Here is a 17,280-nt window from a genome sequence, read left to right on the forward strand (position 1 = left end):
AGGCACGCTGGCAGAGCCTTTAAGGACAGCCTCATAGCCAGGGTGTTCTTAAGCAGCCATGGTGCACCTGGGATTTACTTCGGGCCCTCTGGTGGGGGCTCTGGGAACAGTCACCTAGTTAGTGTGTCCCTAAGCTGCAGGGTTGGCCTGGGGTCTTCTACATGCTTTCTGGCTATGTATCAGAAAACGCCCTTAAGCCGGAGTGTCCCTACGTTGCCGGATTAGGCTGACGAACTGCTACAGGACCTCTGGTGGGGATATGGGCACAGCTTTCTAGCCAGGGTGGACCTGGGTGTTCTTACAGGCCCTCCGGTGGCGGCTGTAAGCACAGCCTCAAAGCCCGGGTGTCTGTAAGCAGCCAGAGGGCGTGTGGGGGATGCTACGATGTGGGCTGTTGTACAGAGTTTGCATCTATATCTTCATGTGTACAGAGTTTAAATTGTGAGCACATATTTGTAAACGTGTACTTATGTAAACATGATAAGTTTGTATGTGCATAATACGTGTATAACACATAGGTACCTAACACATACCGAATGTGTGCAATATGTACAACATGGTGATACTACACGACATGAATATATTACTGTGCTTATGTATCTTACTGTGATGATATATATTTTATCGCTGATATTTCAAGGAATGTTACTTGTGCACAAATCACGTATCTAATGCATGGTGTACACATTGTAGAAATCTGCAGGTACATATTTGACAAAATATGTACATTTATGTACATGTGCGTTGTGTACACCTATGTACAGCAGAGTAAATGTACAGACTACCTATTTTATACATTTATTGTGATATGTCAATAAATGTACGTGTTATGAGTACATTCTGGGATATTACTTTCAGCACATTAAATAGAAATCACTTCAGTTACCAAAGCTGGTGTACATGCCTGTGTGTACATAGTTTAGATGTTTGCATGCTGTTCATATTATGGTACAGAAGGTACAGAAGGTACATATCTACATTATACGTACGTATGTGTATATAGTGAACATATGTCCAATCTGTGCACACATATCTACACCTGCATATATTGCACATTCGTACCTAATTGGTACATGATGTACCTGTGTACATATCGTAATATCACAATAAATGTAAATGTACAGTGTGTGCAATATGTACATTTGTATTATGTATTAACTGTGCACTGACGTTTTATAAGCTGTTGTGATTATATGATATCGTTGTGGTGTTAGAATATGTGTACATATTGTACACATTTTGAACATATTTATTGTGTACGCTTTGTATGCATATAATTGTCCATATTTTATAGATTATGTAAATTTATTCTACACCTGTGTTGTGTACACATATGCCATCACAGTCAGTTTACATGAGGTACACATTCACTTAATTGCTTGTAATATACCAATCAGTGTACACATCATGAGTATATTCTGAGATATGGCTTTTAGTATATTACGTAAATATTAATTCCAATATCAAAGTGGGTGTCCATTTCGTGATATTAGCCATCGTATCCTAAGTAGATATTACTCTCCTTGTGAGAGCAAGTGTACCCTCTGCGATGGTTCCAATATCACAGGCAAAGTAAAACGCTTCTTTGATTAAGTGAATCATGTCCGAAAGACAAAGGATTACCATACTCTGAATATCGAATGCAGTGTACACCACCACTGGAGTATCGTTTCTAATATTCAAAAACTGAAGAGATATTACTCCAAATATCTGAGAGAGTGCACAAGCCCCCCGTAATATTGTTCCAAATCCCTAGAGGATTATAGAGGACATTACTCACGATGTGACTGGGGTTGTAGGCGATTCCTGGGATATTGTTCCTAACATTCAGAGGAAAAGAGGAAAACGTTGCGGCTTGTAGGGAAGTACTCTTGATATGGCAAGAGGTGCACAGCATGCTCTGATAGGGTCGCTACTGTAAACAAGAAAACAATTATCTTGAATTAAACATTGCAAAAGGTGAAACTCCCCTATGCTTTCAATTCTAACGTCAAGGGATGTGAGGATGGCACTCTTGTCGATATAGCAGAATTGTCACTATAACTACTGCCTAATACATAGCAAAAGAGAATGACATTATCATTTCTGTATGATATGATCGACAGTATCACATTAAACCACATTTCTTAAATAGCTTGGCCCTGCAGCGGTGAGCATAGCCAACAACTCAGGGGGTCCCAAAGCAACGAGGGTGTGCCTTGGGCCTGCTACTGGCTCGTTGGTGGGGACTATGGGCACAGGGCCCTATCCAGGGTTTCCCTAAGCAGCCATTCTGGGCTACTGGGCTGCTACAGGCACGCTGGCAGAGCCTTTAAGGACAGCCTCATAGCCAGGGTGTTCTTAAGCAGCCATGGTGCACCTGGGATTTACTTCGGGCCCTCTGGTGGGGGCTCTGGGCACAGTCACCTTGTTAGTGTGTCCCTAAGCTGCAGGGTTGGCCTAGGGTCTGCTACATGCTCTCTGGCTACCCATCGGAAAACGCCCTTAAGCCAGAGTGTCCCTACGTTGCCGGATTTGGCTGACGAACTGCTACAGGACCTCTGGTGGGGATGTGGGCACAGCCTTTCTAGCCATGGCATCCGTAGGTAGCCAGGGTGGACCTGGGTGCTCTTACAGGCCCTCCGGTGGCGGCTGTGGGCACAGCCTCAAAGCCCGGGTGTCTGTAAGAAGCCAGAGGGCGTGTGGGGGATGCTACGATGTGGGCTGTTGTAACAGCATGCCTGTGTATAGGTACAGAGTTTGCATCTATATCATCATGTGTACAGAGTTTAAATTGTGAGCACATATTTGTAAACGTGTACTTATGTTAACATGATAAATTTGTACGTGCATAATACGTGTATAACACATAGGTACCTAACGCATACCGAATGTGTGCAATATGTACAATTTGGTGATACTACACGACATGTATATATTACTGTGCTTATGCATCTTATTGTGATGATATATATTTTATCGCTGATATTTCAAGGAATGCTCCTTGTGCACAAATCACGTACCTAATGCATGGTGTACACACTGTAGAAATATGCAGGTACATATTTGACAAAATATGTACATTTTGGTACATGTGCGTTGTGTACACATATGTACAGCAGAGTAAATGTACAGACTGTACCTATTTTATACATTTATTTTGACATGTCAGTAAATGTACATATTATGAGTACATTCTGGGATATTACTTTTAGCACATTAAATAGAAATCACTTCAGTTACCAAAGCTGGTGTACATGCCTGTGTGTACATAGTTTAGATGTTTGCATGCGGTTCATATTATGGACTAGTGTACAGAAGGTACATATCTACATTATACGTACGTATGTGTATATAGCGTACATATGTCCAATCTGTGCGCACATATCTAAACCTGCATATATTGAACATTCGTACCTAAGTGGTACATGATGTACCTGTGTACATATCGTAATATCACAATAAATGTAAATGTACATAGTGTGTGCAATGTGTACATTTGTATTATGTATTACCTGTGCATTGAGATTTTATAAGCTGTTGTGATTATATGATATTGTTGCGGTGTCAGAATATGTGGACCTGTTGTACACATTTTGAACATATCTATTGTGTACCCTTTGTATGCATATAATTGTCCATATTTTATAGATTATGTAAATTTATTCTACGTCTGTGTTGTGTACACATATGCCATCACAGTCAGTTTACATGAGGTACACATTCACTTAATTGCTTGTAATATACCAATCAGTGTACACATCATGAGTATATTCTGAGATATGGCTTTTAGTATATTACGTAAATATTAATTCCAATATCAAAGTGGGTATACACATACTTGTGTCCATTTCGTGATATTAGCCATCATATCCTAAGTAGATATTACTCTCCTTGTGAGAGCAAGTGTACCCTCTGCGATGGTTCCAATATCACAGGCAAAGTAAAACGCTTCTTTGATTAAGTGAATCATGTCCGAAAGACAAAGGATTACCATACTCTGAATATCGAATGCAGTGTACACCACCACTGGAGTATCGTTTCTAATATTCAAAAACTGAAGAGATATTACTCCAAATATCTGAGAGAGTGCACAAGCCCCCCGTAATATTGTTCCAAATCCCTAGAGGATTATAGAGGACATTACTCACGATGTGACTGGGGTTGTAGGCGATTCCTGGGATATTGTTCCTAACATTCAGAGGAAAAGAGGAAAACGTTGTGGCTTGTAGGGAAGTACTCTCGATACGGCAAGAGGTGCACAGCATGCTCTGATAGGGTCGCTACTGTAAACAAGAAAACAATTATATTGAATTAAACATTGCAAGGGGTGAAACTCCCCTATGCTTTCAATTCTAATGTCAAGGGATGTGAGGATGGCATTTTTGTCAATATAGCAGAGGTGTCACTATAACTACTGCCTAATACATAGCAAAAGAGAATAACATTATCATTTCTGTATAATATGGTCGACAGTATCACATTACCACATTTCTTAAATAGCTTGGCCCAGCAGCGGTGAGCATAGCCAACAACTCAGGGGGTCCCAAAGCAAGGAGGGTGTGCCTTGGGCCTGCTACTGACTCGTTGGTGGGGACTGTGGGCACAGTGCTCTATCCAGGGTTTCCCTAAGCAGCCATTCTGGGCTACTGGGCTGCTACAGGCACGCTGGCAGAGCCTTTAAGGACAGCCTCATAGCCAGGGTGTTCTTAAGCAGCCATGGTGCACCTGGGATTTACTTCGGGACCTCTGGTGGGGGCTCTGGGCACCGTCACCTAGTTAGTGTGTCCCTAAGCTGCAGGGTTGGCCTGGGGTCTGCTACATGCTTTCTGGCTATGTATCGGAAAACGCCCTTAAGCCAGAGTGTCCCTACGTTGCCGGATTTGGCTGACGAACTGCTACAGGACCTCTGGTGGGGATGTGGGCACAGCTTTCTAGCCATGGCATCCGTAGGTAGCCAGGGTGGACCTGGGTGATCTTACAGGCCCTCCGGTAGCGGCTGTGGGCCCAGCCTCAAAGCCCGGGTGTCTGTAAGAAGCCAGAGTGCGTGTGGGGGATGCTACGATGTGGGCTGTTGTAATAGCATGCCTGTGCATAGGTACAGAGTTTGCATCTATATCTTCATGTGTACAGAGTTTAAATTGTGAGCACATATTTGTAAACGTGTACTTATGTTAAATGATAAATTTGTACGTGCATAATATGTGTATAACACATAGGTACCTAACGCATACCGAATGTGTGCAATATGTACAGTTTGGTGATACTACACGACATGTATATATTACTGTGCTCATGGATCTTATGATGATGATATATATTTTATCGCTGATATTTCAAGGAATGTTTCTTGTGCACAAATCACGTACCTAATGCATGGTGTACACATTGTAGAAATCTGCAGGTACATATTTGACAAAATATGTTCATTTTGGTACATGTGAGTTGTGTACACATATGTACAGCAGAGTAAATGTACAGACTGTACCTATTTTATACATTTATTGTGATATGTCAATAAATGTACATATTATGGGTACATTCTGGGATATTACTTTTAGCACATTAAATAGAAATCACTTCAGTTACCAAAGCTGGTGTACACGCCTGTGTGTACATAGTTTATATGTTTGCATGCTGTTCATATTATGGAGTTGTGTACAGAAGGTACATATCTACATTATATGTACGTATGTGTATATAGCGTACATATGTCCAATCTGTGCACACATATCTACACCTGCATATATTGCACATTCGTACCTAATTGGTACATGATGTACCTGCGTACATATCGTAATATCACAATAAATGTAAATGTACATAGTGTTTGCAATATGTACATTTACCCCACACCTTCCCTTCCTCCTGCTTCCTCACATTCTATTTTCTGAGTGGTTGTCAAAGGAACGCTGAATTTTGCTGTCACTTTTTCAGACCCCAAAAGCCACTTATGACAGTCTTGGTACCAGGAAGCATTCCGAGCTCGCATCTCATCACCACAACCGCCTGCTTCTCGCTTAGTCCAGACGAGCTTGCCACAGTGCACTTGCTTTTTAATCGCTCTCTCTCTTCTTGCCTTCACCTCCTCTCCCTCCCTCTCCCCCTGGCTCTTTCTGTCACACGGGTGTGTGCACATACACAAGTTCTGATTAGATAAAGGAAGAAACACTTTTTAAGTTTCTTTCTAGGCCTAATAGAAAGTTCTTTTTTTTTTTTTTTTTTTTTTTTTTACAAAAACAGTGCTGTTTTTTTCCATTGCAAAAGTGTGGGTGTTCTTCCTTTTGGAGAGTAACAATCATTTTCTACATGGCCTTCTGACACATTGCATGTTGTACATATGTGTGTGTGCACATGTGCAAATGAGTGTTAGAGTATGTGTGTGTAGCAGGTAGGAAGGAGATGAAGGAGTGTGTGTATGTGCATGTTGGTTCATATGAGTGTGAGTGTGCATGCACGTGTCTGTGTGTGTGTGCACATGTGTATGAGCATGCTTGTATTTTCGTATGAGAATGTGCATGTGAGAGAAAGAAAGAGTCCGTGTATGTGTGAATGTGTATGTGTGTGTATAGCAGGGAAGAAGGGGATGAAGGAGAGTATGCTAAAAAGCGAACACCTCAGAACAGTCAAATAAAAGATTCCATATCAACATCATATCTTGTTAAAATACAGGATTCCCAAGTCAGTCACCTTCAAGCTGGAAGCCTGGAGTGTAAAAAGAGTGGGTGTTCTTCTCTGACAACTTATTGTCTAAGACAATTTTATGATCAAAAATATATTCGAATAAAAGTACCTGAGAAAAGTACATAAAGAGAATATAGCAAAATGTTAACAATGGTTTTCTTTGTGAGTTGTGTACACATATGTACAGCAGAGTAAATGTACAGACTGTACCTGCATTTTCAATGAGGAAGAAGAGGTAGGTTGTGGTTGATCTGTTTCTTTTAGTTCAACTATTCTGCATTCCTCACTTTTAAATTTTGGATATTAAGCTGGAGAGAAAGAACATGAATATAAAGATGAATTCGCTGAATGGAGCAACGAATGCTGAGTTAGCCAAAAATGTATGGCTACCTTCTATATCTAATTATCTGAGGGCAAATCAGAAAACACCACTTTCAGAAAATTTTTTTTTTTAGAAATGAAGTTTCGCTCTTGTTGCCCAAGCTGGAGTGCAATGGCACAATCTCGGCTCACCGCAGCCTCCGCCTTTTGGGTTCAGGCAATTCTCCTGCCTCAGCCTCCTGAGTAGCTGGGATTACAGGCACGCGCCACCATGCCCAGCTAATTTTTTGTATTTTTAGCAAAGACAGGGTTTCACAATGTTGACCAGGATGGTCTCGATCTCTTGATCTTGTGATCCACCCACCTCGGCCTCCCAAAGTGCTGGGATTACAGGCTTGAGTCACCGCGCCCAGCCAGAAATTTTTTAAAATGTGTTTTACGTTATTTTCCCTTTCAGCTTAAGGACTAAAAAATGAACACAACTGGATCTGCGCCATTGCCTCAAAGATTCTTAGCCTAGTTCAAGATCCATTGTCTGGACACTCCTGCTTTTTAGACAGAAAACAGGGCTAAATTCCTGTTGACTTCCAAATACACAGACCCACAGATTTGTCACAGTAGCCTCTCTCTCTCACCCTGTCTCTGTCCGTCTGAGTCTCTCTTTCTTTCTCTCTCTCTTCTCTCACATTATCCCCAAATCAGAATGCATATATGAAAATGTGATTAACTGAAACATAGAATGATTAAGATTTTACTACAAGAGAAATACACAGACTTCAGCTAAGATGTTTGGTTGAATACCTGCATATGCCTTCAGTCCATCATTAAACCACATTAATACGGGATGATTAAAAATAAATAAACCAACAAAGATAAAAAGAAAATAAAGACAATCCCTTCAGCATATAGAAAACTGGCAAGCAGAAGCTGTCAGTGACACCTGACAGTAGACCCAGGGATGCTAAATCCCAAGCCAGTGGCAGGAAGGCAACGAGGATCCCCAAGGGTTCAAGAGTTGGCAGCTAAATTTACCTAGGGAATTTATGTTTCAGTAGTAGCTAGATCCCAGATCCTCTCCCTAGAATGGGTGACTGCATCCCACGGTGGTGGCAGGGTGGAAGTTTCCTCTCTATAGGGTAAAATTTCATGTCTCTAGGCAGGAGCTCTCTAGACACAAGTGCTTAAATGTACACACTGAACACTGAGATCCTCCAGGTTTTCCTACCACTTAGTTCCAATGAGGGTGGCAGAAACTTGGTCAGAAGTTAAGATGATTTTTCTCTAGAGAGAATCTCTCTTGCTCAAGAAGAAAAGGTCTGACCCAGCAAGACCACCGCCCAAAAAATGTTACAATCACAGAACTTCCATCAGCTTTTAGCTTTTCAGTGCTCCATTTTTTTCTAACAGACACAGACAGCTAAGGGTCACCAGGCATCTGAGCAAAGCTTCTAACATGAATGGCCGAGACCAGAGCAAGAAGACACATAAATGCAGCCTGAATGAGGACTGTGCTAGGAAATAAGACCTTCTGAAACCCATATGAAGGTTCTCGAAGAGATAAAAGTGTTACCATTTTCATGAAACAAGAACCAAATTTAAAGAAAAAGGAAACACTTAGAAATTGAAAATATGACAGCAGAACTTGTGAAAAATTCTTGTTAGAATAGTAAGACAACAAAGTTGAGTAGATGACCCTTATGTCTTCCAGAAATAGCTATAAGAAAAAAGTTGAAATCCGGAAGAAAATTTGAACAGGTTCAACACTAAAATGATCAGAATTCCAAAGATAGAAATAGAGACAGACAGAGAGAAAAAAGAACAGACACACGCAGCAAATAAGAAAGAGAGAGAGAAACCCTAACACAGTAATTTCTGGAGACTACAACACCCAGCTTTCAGCACTGGACAGATCTTCCAGACAGAAAACCAACCAATCAACATTAAATTTAATCTTTACTACAGACCAAATGGAACTGATATTCAAGGAACATTTCATCCCAATGACTGCAGAATACACATTTTTCAACTCAACACATAGATCATTCATAAGTATAGAAGATACCTTAGGTCACAAAGCAAATGCAATCACATTTGAAATCAGGACTAAGAAATTCATTCAAAACCATACACTTACATGGAAACTGAGTCACTTGCTCCTGAATGACTCCTGGGTAAATAATGACAGTAAGGCAGAAATCAAGAAGTTTAAGAAGTTCTTTGAAACTAATGAGAACAAAGATACAACTTACCAGAGTTTCTGGGATGCAGCTAGTCAAGTAGTGTTGAGAGAAATTTATAGTACTAAATGCTCACATCAAGAAGTGAGAACTCGGGACAGCTGCGGTGACTCACTCTTGTAATCCCAGCAGTTTTGGAGGCCAAGGCAGGCAGATTACAAGGTCAGGAGTTTGAGACCAGCCTGACCAACATGGTGAAACCCCATTCTACTAAAAATACAAAAGTTAGCTGGTGTTGTGGCACATACCTGTAATCCCAGGTACTCAGGAGGCTGAGGCAGGAGAACTGCTTGAACCCAGGAGATAAATGTTGCAGTGAGCCCATATCACACCACTGCACTCCAGCCTGGTTGAGAGAACAACACTCCATCTCAAAAACAAAATTGAGATCTCAAGTTAACTACCCAACATCACAATTAAAAGAATTAGAAATCCAAGAGCAAAGAACACCCTCAAAGCTATGCTGAATGGGAGTGGGGAGAGAGGGCATCTTTATCTTGTGCCAATTTTTAAAGGGAATGCTTTCAGCTTTTGTCCATTCAGTATGATGCTGGCTGTGGTTTTGTCACATGTGGCTCTTATTATTTTGAGGTATGTTCCTTCAATACCTGGTTTATTGAGAGTTTTTAACACACATGAAAGTTGAATTTTATCAAAAGCTGTTTTTGCATCCATTGAGATAATCATGTGGGTAATTTTTTTCTTTAGTTCTGTTTATGTGACGATGACATTTATCAATTTGCATATGTTAAACCAAACTTGCATCCCAGGGAGGGTGGTTGTGACCAGGAATTTATCAGTTTCTTCTAGATTTCTCAATTTTTTCAGGTTCAGTGGCTCACATCTGCAATCCCAGACCTTTGGGAGGTCAAGGTGGGTTGATCACCTGAGATTGGGAGTTCAAGACCAGCTGGCTCAACATGGAGAAACCCCATGTCTACTAAAAATACAAAATTAACCAGACATGGTGGCACATGCATGTCATCCCAGCTACTCAGGAAGCTGAGGCAGGAGAATCGCTTGAACTCAGGAGGCAGAGGTTGCACTAAGCCGAGATCTCACCATTGTCCTCCAGCCTGAGCAACAAGCACAAAACTCCAACTCAAAATTAAAGAAAAAGAAGCGCCTACAGTTGTACCTAATATTCTCTGAGGGTGGTTTGTATTTCTGTGGGGTCAGTGGTAATATTGCCCTTATTGTTTTTGATGGTGGTTATTTGAATCTCCTCCTTTTCTCCTTCATTGGTCTAGCTTCAAGTTTATTATTTTTTAACCAGTATGATTTTAATAGACCAGTAACTGGGTAGTAAATTGAAACATACAGAGTGCCATCTCCAAGAGCAGTCATGATTTCATTTGGGTTCTTGAAATATGTTAAGAAGTAGGTTGAGTTTTATTATTTTTTTCAGAAAACCAGCTTTTGAAAAATTTATGTGGAACCAAAAACAGCCAAGGCAATCCTAAGCAAGAAGAGCAAAGCTGGAAGCGACATGCTACCAGACTTCAAACTGCATTACAGGGCTACAGGAAACAACGGCATAGTACTGGTACAAAAACAAACACATAGACTAATGGAACAGAATAGAGAATCCAGAAACAAAACCAATCTTCTACAACTATCTGATCTTTGGCAAACTTAACAAAAACAAGCAAGGGGGAAAAGATTCTCCCTATTCAATAAATGATGCCAGGATAACTGGATAGCCACATGCAAAAGACTGAAACTAGACCCCTTCTTTACATTACATACAAAAATTTGCTTAAGATAGATTAAACACTGATATGTAAAACCAAAAACTATAAAAGCTCTGCAAGACACGAGGCAATGCCATTCAGGACATAAGCACAGGCAAAGATTTCATCATGAACATGCCAAAAGGAAAGGTAACAAAAGCAAAATTGAAAACTGGGGTCAAATTAAAATGAGAAACTTTCACACAGCAAAATAAACTATCAACAGAGAAAACTGACAACCTACAGAATGTGAGAAAATGTTTGTAAACTATGCATTCCACAAAAATCTAATATCAAACATCGGTAGGGAAATTAAATTTACAAGAGGAAAACAAACAACCCATAAAAAGGTGGGCAAAGAACATAAACAGACACTTTTCAAAACAAGACATATATGCAACAAGCAATTATATTAAAAAAGCTCAACGTCACTGATTATTAGAGAAATGCAAATGAAAATTGTAATGAGATACCATCTCACACCAGTCATAATGGCAATTATTAAAGTAAAATAAACAACACATACCGGCAAGGTTAGAGAGAAAAACAACACTTACACACTGTATTCGGGAATGCAAATTCGTTCTGCCATTGTGAAAAAGTGTCATGATTCCTCAGAGACCTAAAGAGCGAAATACCATTTGAGTCAGCAAACCTAGTAATGGGTTACTAGGTATGTACCCAAAGGAATATAAATCCTTCTGTTATAGAGACATGTGCACGCATATGTCCATGGCAGCACTGTTCACAATAGCAAAAATATGGAATCAAGCTAAATGCCCATCAATGGTAGACTGGATAAAGAAAATGTGGTACATATACACCAAAAAACCCTGGGCAGCCACAAAAGAATGCGATCATGTTCTCTTCAGGGACATAGATGGAGCTGGAGACTATTATTCTTAGCAAACTAATGCAGGAACACAAAATACAAATACCAGATATTTTCACTTGCAAGTGGGAGCTAAATGATGAGAACACAGGAACATAAAACAGGCGGAAGAACAACACACACTAGAGCCTTTCAGAGAGTGGAGAATGAGAGAAGGAAGAAGATCAGGAAAAACAACGAAATGGGACTAGGCTTAATACCGGAGTAATGAAATGATCTGTACAACAAACCTCATGACAGACTTTACCTAAATAACAAACCTGTGCTTGAACCTTTGAACTTAAATAGAAGTTAAAAAAAAAAAAAAAAAAAAAAAAAAAGGCAACTTCTCAAGTTGAATAAGATAACCTCCTAGGTTTAAACACATGAACACGAACTCACACCATGGAACATTGTCTTGAAAATCTGCAATATATGACAAAGAAAAACAGCTCCCCTAAGTTTTCAGAAAAGTTTTGTAAAAAACAGTATTTACAAAGAATCAAAAATCAGAATGATTTCAGGCTTCTCAACAGCACTACCAGAAGCTGGGAAATAATGGAGTAGTATCTTCAAAACTTGAATGGGAAATTATTTTCAATCAAAAATTCTATGCCCCACCAGTCATGTAAGTGTAAGAAGAAATAAAGTCATATTTGAGAACAATTTGCTTCAGTGTATCCTTGCTTGAATAAGTTACTGGAGGATACAGTCCACAAACAAGAGATTCAGGGCACGGGGCAGTGCAAAACAACAGAGTGGGTTTGTATTTGTATTTAAAAGACAGCAGCATTCGAGAGTTAGGGAATACTGGAGGAGGAGTTTTCTCCAGCATCCCTGGAGCCCACACCTCTCATTTCCACATTCCTATGTCCCATTGCTGCCCATGAATTCTGATCACCTATTCCTTTGATAGAGGTATTTCTCTCACTGATTAGCTGTAGTCAAGTGGCTCTTTCTTGGGCTACCGGAGGAAATCTATTGCTTTTCATTAAACATCAATTTGATTAACCTAGGCTTAAGGTCAGCATTATGCCATCAGCTGTACGTCCTTGGGAAGACATCTACTCACAAACTGGTTAAAGATCGTGGCCCTCCTACCTCTGACTTGTGTGATTCTAAGCAAGCTATTTAGCACCCTCTCATCTGTGAAACAAACATAAAGTTCTTATCTTGGGCTCCACAAACAGAAAGTGTTGAACAAGAACAGTTTCTTCTCCTCCAGGGCCAGACCATATGGAGGACCCTAAGACAGCCACAGCCTTGGTCAGTAGGACAAACACAAAATTCACATTGCACCATTAAAGCTGTGGCCAAACGTTTGCTCTGCCTCTGAGTCACTCACTGTCATAAGGCTCTACCTGTTCCCATTCCATATAGGAAGTGGACTTTTGTTGGTTTTTATTGTGTTTTTTAAGAGATGGAGTCACCCACGCTGGAGTACAGTGGCATGACCATAGCTCACTGCAGCCCCAAACTCCTGAGCTCAAGTGACCTTTCTGCCATGGCCTCCTGACAGCAGCTGGGCCAACAGGGCAGCAGGTGTGCACCCCCACACCCAGTAATTTTTTCTTGAGAGATGGGGTACCTCTATGTTGCCCAGACTGCTCTCAAATTCCTGGCCTGAAGCAATTTTCCCATATTAGCCTCCTAAATTTCTAGGATTACAGGTGTGAGCCATTGTGCCCAACAGGTGTTCTAAATGCAATTTCCACACTGCTATTCTGAAGAAGGGCAAGAAGCAAAGAGACCCTCCTTGAAACATAGAAAATAAAAGCATTCACTATTAAGTGGAGGCAGAGTTGATGATCAGCCAAAACTACTTCAACTGTAATCCAGAAGTCCCATTGATACAGGAGTTCTAAAGAAATTATTTAGTCAGAGATTGAGGGTAAGGAAGTCTTTGGTAAGGTTTCCCTTTGAATAAAAAGCAGCCCAAAACAATTTCTAACAAAGACCGGCCTGTAAAATCGAGCTGCAGACATAGACAAGCAAGCTGGAAGCTTGCACAGGCGAATGCCAGCAGCTGTAACAATAGAAGGCTACCTGGGTGCCAGGCATGCTCAACCTGACGGCTCCATCTTCCTTTTTCTTTATCAACCACAAGTACAGTAAGGGACAGACAACATGCACTGGCCAAGTAGAAAACCTATATGCATAAGAAGATTCGGGTGGATAGCCAGCTTCTTCACGAGCTATGTAAAGCTCTCACCTGGTCCAACCCATATTTGGACCCTATGTAAATCAAACACCACCTCCTCAACAAGTGTATAAAACCTTGTGCAGTTCACCAGAAAACCAGAAAACACACTCAGAAGCCCCTCTCTCCTGCAGGAGAGATGTTCTCTTTTCTTCTTTTGCCTGTAAAACCTCCATTCTTAATCTCACTCCATGTGTATTCACGTCCTTGATTTTCTTGACATGAGGCAACGTACCTTGGGTATTACCTCAGATGGACAATGCTGCTTCATCATTGTAGTTCTGTTTTGTTCAGGTTGTAGGACAAAGGCCCCTTTCCTCTGCAACCTCAGCTCAACCTTACTCAGGCCTCCTTCCAGAAGAATCACAGAGCCAAATGAAACCCCTTAGTCTTCTTTTAAATGGGCAGCCGCTCCAAAGAAAGCAGCATCATTAGTTTCAGGTGGCCCCGGGTGGGGGCAGTGCTACTCTGGCTTCTCCGTGCTCAGTCCCTCTCAGTTCAAAAGCCCACCACGTGGAGCAATAGAACACCTGCTCATCTGAGTTTTAAAAATAGTGGGAGGAAAAACGCTGTCTTCATGCTTATTTCCCTGGCAGAGGGGAGGTCATAAAACACTAATTTCTAAGCAGTGAACCAGAGTTTTACTGATCTCTTCTGTTACTTACTCATGTTTACCCAGAGAAACCACATCACAAATCTGAGTCTCCGCTGGCAAGAGAAGGAATAAGATTCATGATTCTCTCAGCCCCCTTTCCACAGTAGAGTTCTGACTCCACTTCTAAAATACTTTTCTGCAAGCCTCTGTACCTCATAAATGTTTTACTATACTCGAGACAGCAAAGGGAAGCACAGATTAGCTACTGTTTTCAGAACAGTGGAAACATGCTGTCTTCTCCAAGTTTGGCATTGGAGTCAAAGATGAAGCGCCAAACAGTAGCTGTCAAGAATCCTTTCATTTACAATCAGGTTCTAGACTTTTCAAATGGTGTGGGCAAGAACCAGTTTTGCCAGAATAGGTTATTATCTACCTCTTACCTTTATAGGACAGGACTAAAAATTCTCTTTTTTAAGACAGATTCTTGCTCTGTTCCCGAGGCTGGAGTGCAGTGGCATCATCTCGGCTCACTACAACTTCTGCCTCTCAGGTTGAAGTGATTTTCCTGCCTAAGCCTCCTGAGTACCTGGAATTACAGGGGCCCACCACTACACTCAGCTAATTTTTGAGTTTTTAGTAGAGACAGGGTCTCCCCATGTTTGCCAGGGTAGTCTCCAAAGCCTGACCTTATGATCTGCCTACCTGAGCTGCCCAAAGTACTGGGATTACAGATGTGAGCCACCACGGTGGGCATTTTTTTTTTTTAATTACACTGAAGACTTTTGAAAGGGTTGTATGTTGTATGAACTCCCTCCTCACCCAATTCTCATGGATGGGAAAATGCTTCTGCTTCGTTTTAAAGCTAATGAGCTGCCTGAACAGGAACTTCTAATTAACCATTCAAACTGATTAGCTCATGTCCCTGAAGGCTGGAGAACTCTGGAACTGCTATCCCATCTGAATAAAATCCAAAGGCAATAGGCTGTGGCCAAGTTGAAATAATGGGGCAGATAGAAGCGATAAAGATTGGAGCTGGGAGTGGCCCGTACTTCAAGTTAAGCCAAACAAAGGTGTTTGCATGTTTTATGTGGGCCAAATAGGAATTCCATAATAGAGAAAACCATTGATCTTAAGGAAGACGCTGCCCTGAAAAGCTTCCTGCCAGGGGTAAGGAAGAGGCTGCCCAGGACCCCCAGAGGCAGGTGGTAGGAGGGCTCTTAGTGGCTTCCTAGAAACTGTATCACCTGAGGCAGTGAACTGCTGTCAGAGATCCCTACCAGGAGAATTTCTCAGGAACCCATGAGAAAGAGCCAAAAACTGCATGCCTGCTCCTAAAATGTGACACCATAATACAGCTGAACTATTCAATAAGGCCCTATCTGTTCCTCAGTCTCTCCTTTCTCTATGCTTCTAGCCAACCCTAGAAGAGCCAGAAACCACTGCTAAGGAGTGAGCGTGGATGGTCATAACCAAACACACTGCCCTCCTTTCCCTTCCCACTGTGGGTTTCTCAGGCTGAGGCTGTCACAGAGGAGGAGGGATGAAAATTGTTTTCGTTGATATTTTATTATGAACATTTATGAACGTACAGCAAAGTTAAAAAAACTGTACAGTGGCTGGGCGCGGTGGCTCATGCCTATAATCCCAGCACTTTGGGAGGCCAAGGCGGGTGGATCACGAGGTTAAGAGATTGAGACCATCCTGGTCAACATGGTGAAACCCCGTCTCTACTAAAAATACAAAAAATTAGCTGGGCATGGTGGCGCGTGCCTGTAATCCCAGCTACTCGGGAGGCCGAGGCAGGAGAACTGCTTGAACCCAGGAGACGGAGGTTGCGGTGAGCCGAGATTGTGCCATTGCACTCCAGCCTGGGTAACAAGAGCGAAACTCTGTCTCCAAAAAAAAAAAAAAAAACTTTACAGTGAACACTTTAACTGTATCTTCACCAACTTGGAGTCTTGATTTATCTCATGCCTTTTTCTACTCTTTTTTGAAGTATATAAACCATCTCTCAATATTCTCTCTCATGTAAAATACCGAAATTCTAACTTTACGCGGTTAGAAAAAAATACAAATATTCTCTTTGTTCCCAAATGATAGAAAAAAAATTACTCTTAAGACACTCTGTTAGAAAAAATTTCAAATGCCTTTTTCTACTCTGTTTTAAAGTATATACACAGTCTCAATATTCTCTCTCTAGTAAAATACTAAAATTCTATTTTTACGAGGTTAAAAAATAAATACCCTCTTTGTACCCCAATGTTAAAAACAAAATTGCTCTGAAGATACTCTGTAAGAAAAAATATACAATGCCCTTTTCTACACTCTTTTGAAGTATATACACCATGTCAATATTCTCTATCATGTAAAATACCAAAATTCTAACTTTACGTAGTTAGAAAAAAATATAAATATTCTTATGTAAACCAGTGTTTAAAACAAAATTGCTCTGAAAACACTCTTTTAGATAAAATACACAATGCCCTTTTCTACTGTCTTTTAAAGTAAATACACCGTCTCAATATTCTTTCTCTTGTGAAATACAAAAATTCTATTATTACGAGGTTAGAGAAAATGTAAGTATTACCTTTTTACACAAATGTTAAAAACAAAATTTCTCTGAAGATACTCTGTAAGAAAAAATATACAATCCACTTTTC

The 17,280-nt window shown here is 40.8% G+C and overlaps 1 long non-coding RNA gene across 2 annotated transcripts in view; it reads right to left on the reverse strand.

Moving 5' to 3' along the window:
- LOC118148813 (uncharacterized) overlaps positions 1–17,280 on the reverse strand; it is a 69,722-nt gene that overhangs the window by 10,493 nt on the left and 41,949 nt on the right. Inside the window, exons 1-4 of one of the 2 annotated variants that reach the window (XR_004735800.3) lie at positions 9,470–10,692; positions 6,874–6,971; positions 4,131–4,265; positions 1,781–1,915 (exon numbers count right to left, since the gene is read on the reverse strand). This is a non-coding gene — a long non-coding RNA (uncharacterized LOC118148813). Of the gene's footprint in view, positions 1–1,780; positions 1,916–4,130; positions 4,266–6,873; positions 6,972–9,469; positions 10,693–17,280 lie in introns of those variants that run through there. The other variant, XR_013529478.1, reaches the window with a different exon arrangement.

This window comes from Callithrix jacchus, chromosome 18 (assembly GCF_049354715.1).
Source record: "Callithrix jacchus isolate 240 chromosome 18, calJac240_pri, whole genome shotgun sequence".
Lineage (NCBI taxonomy): Eukaryota > Metazoa > Chordata > Mammalia > Primates > Cebidae > Callithrix > Callithrix jacchus.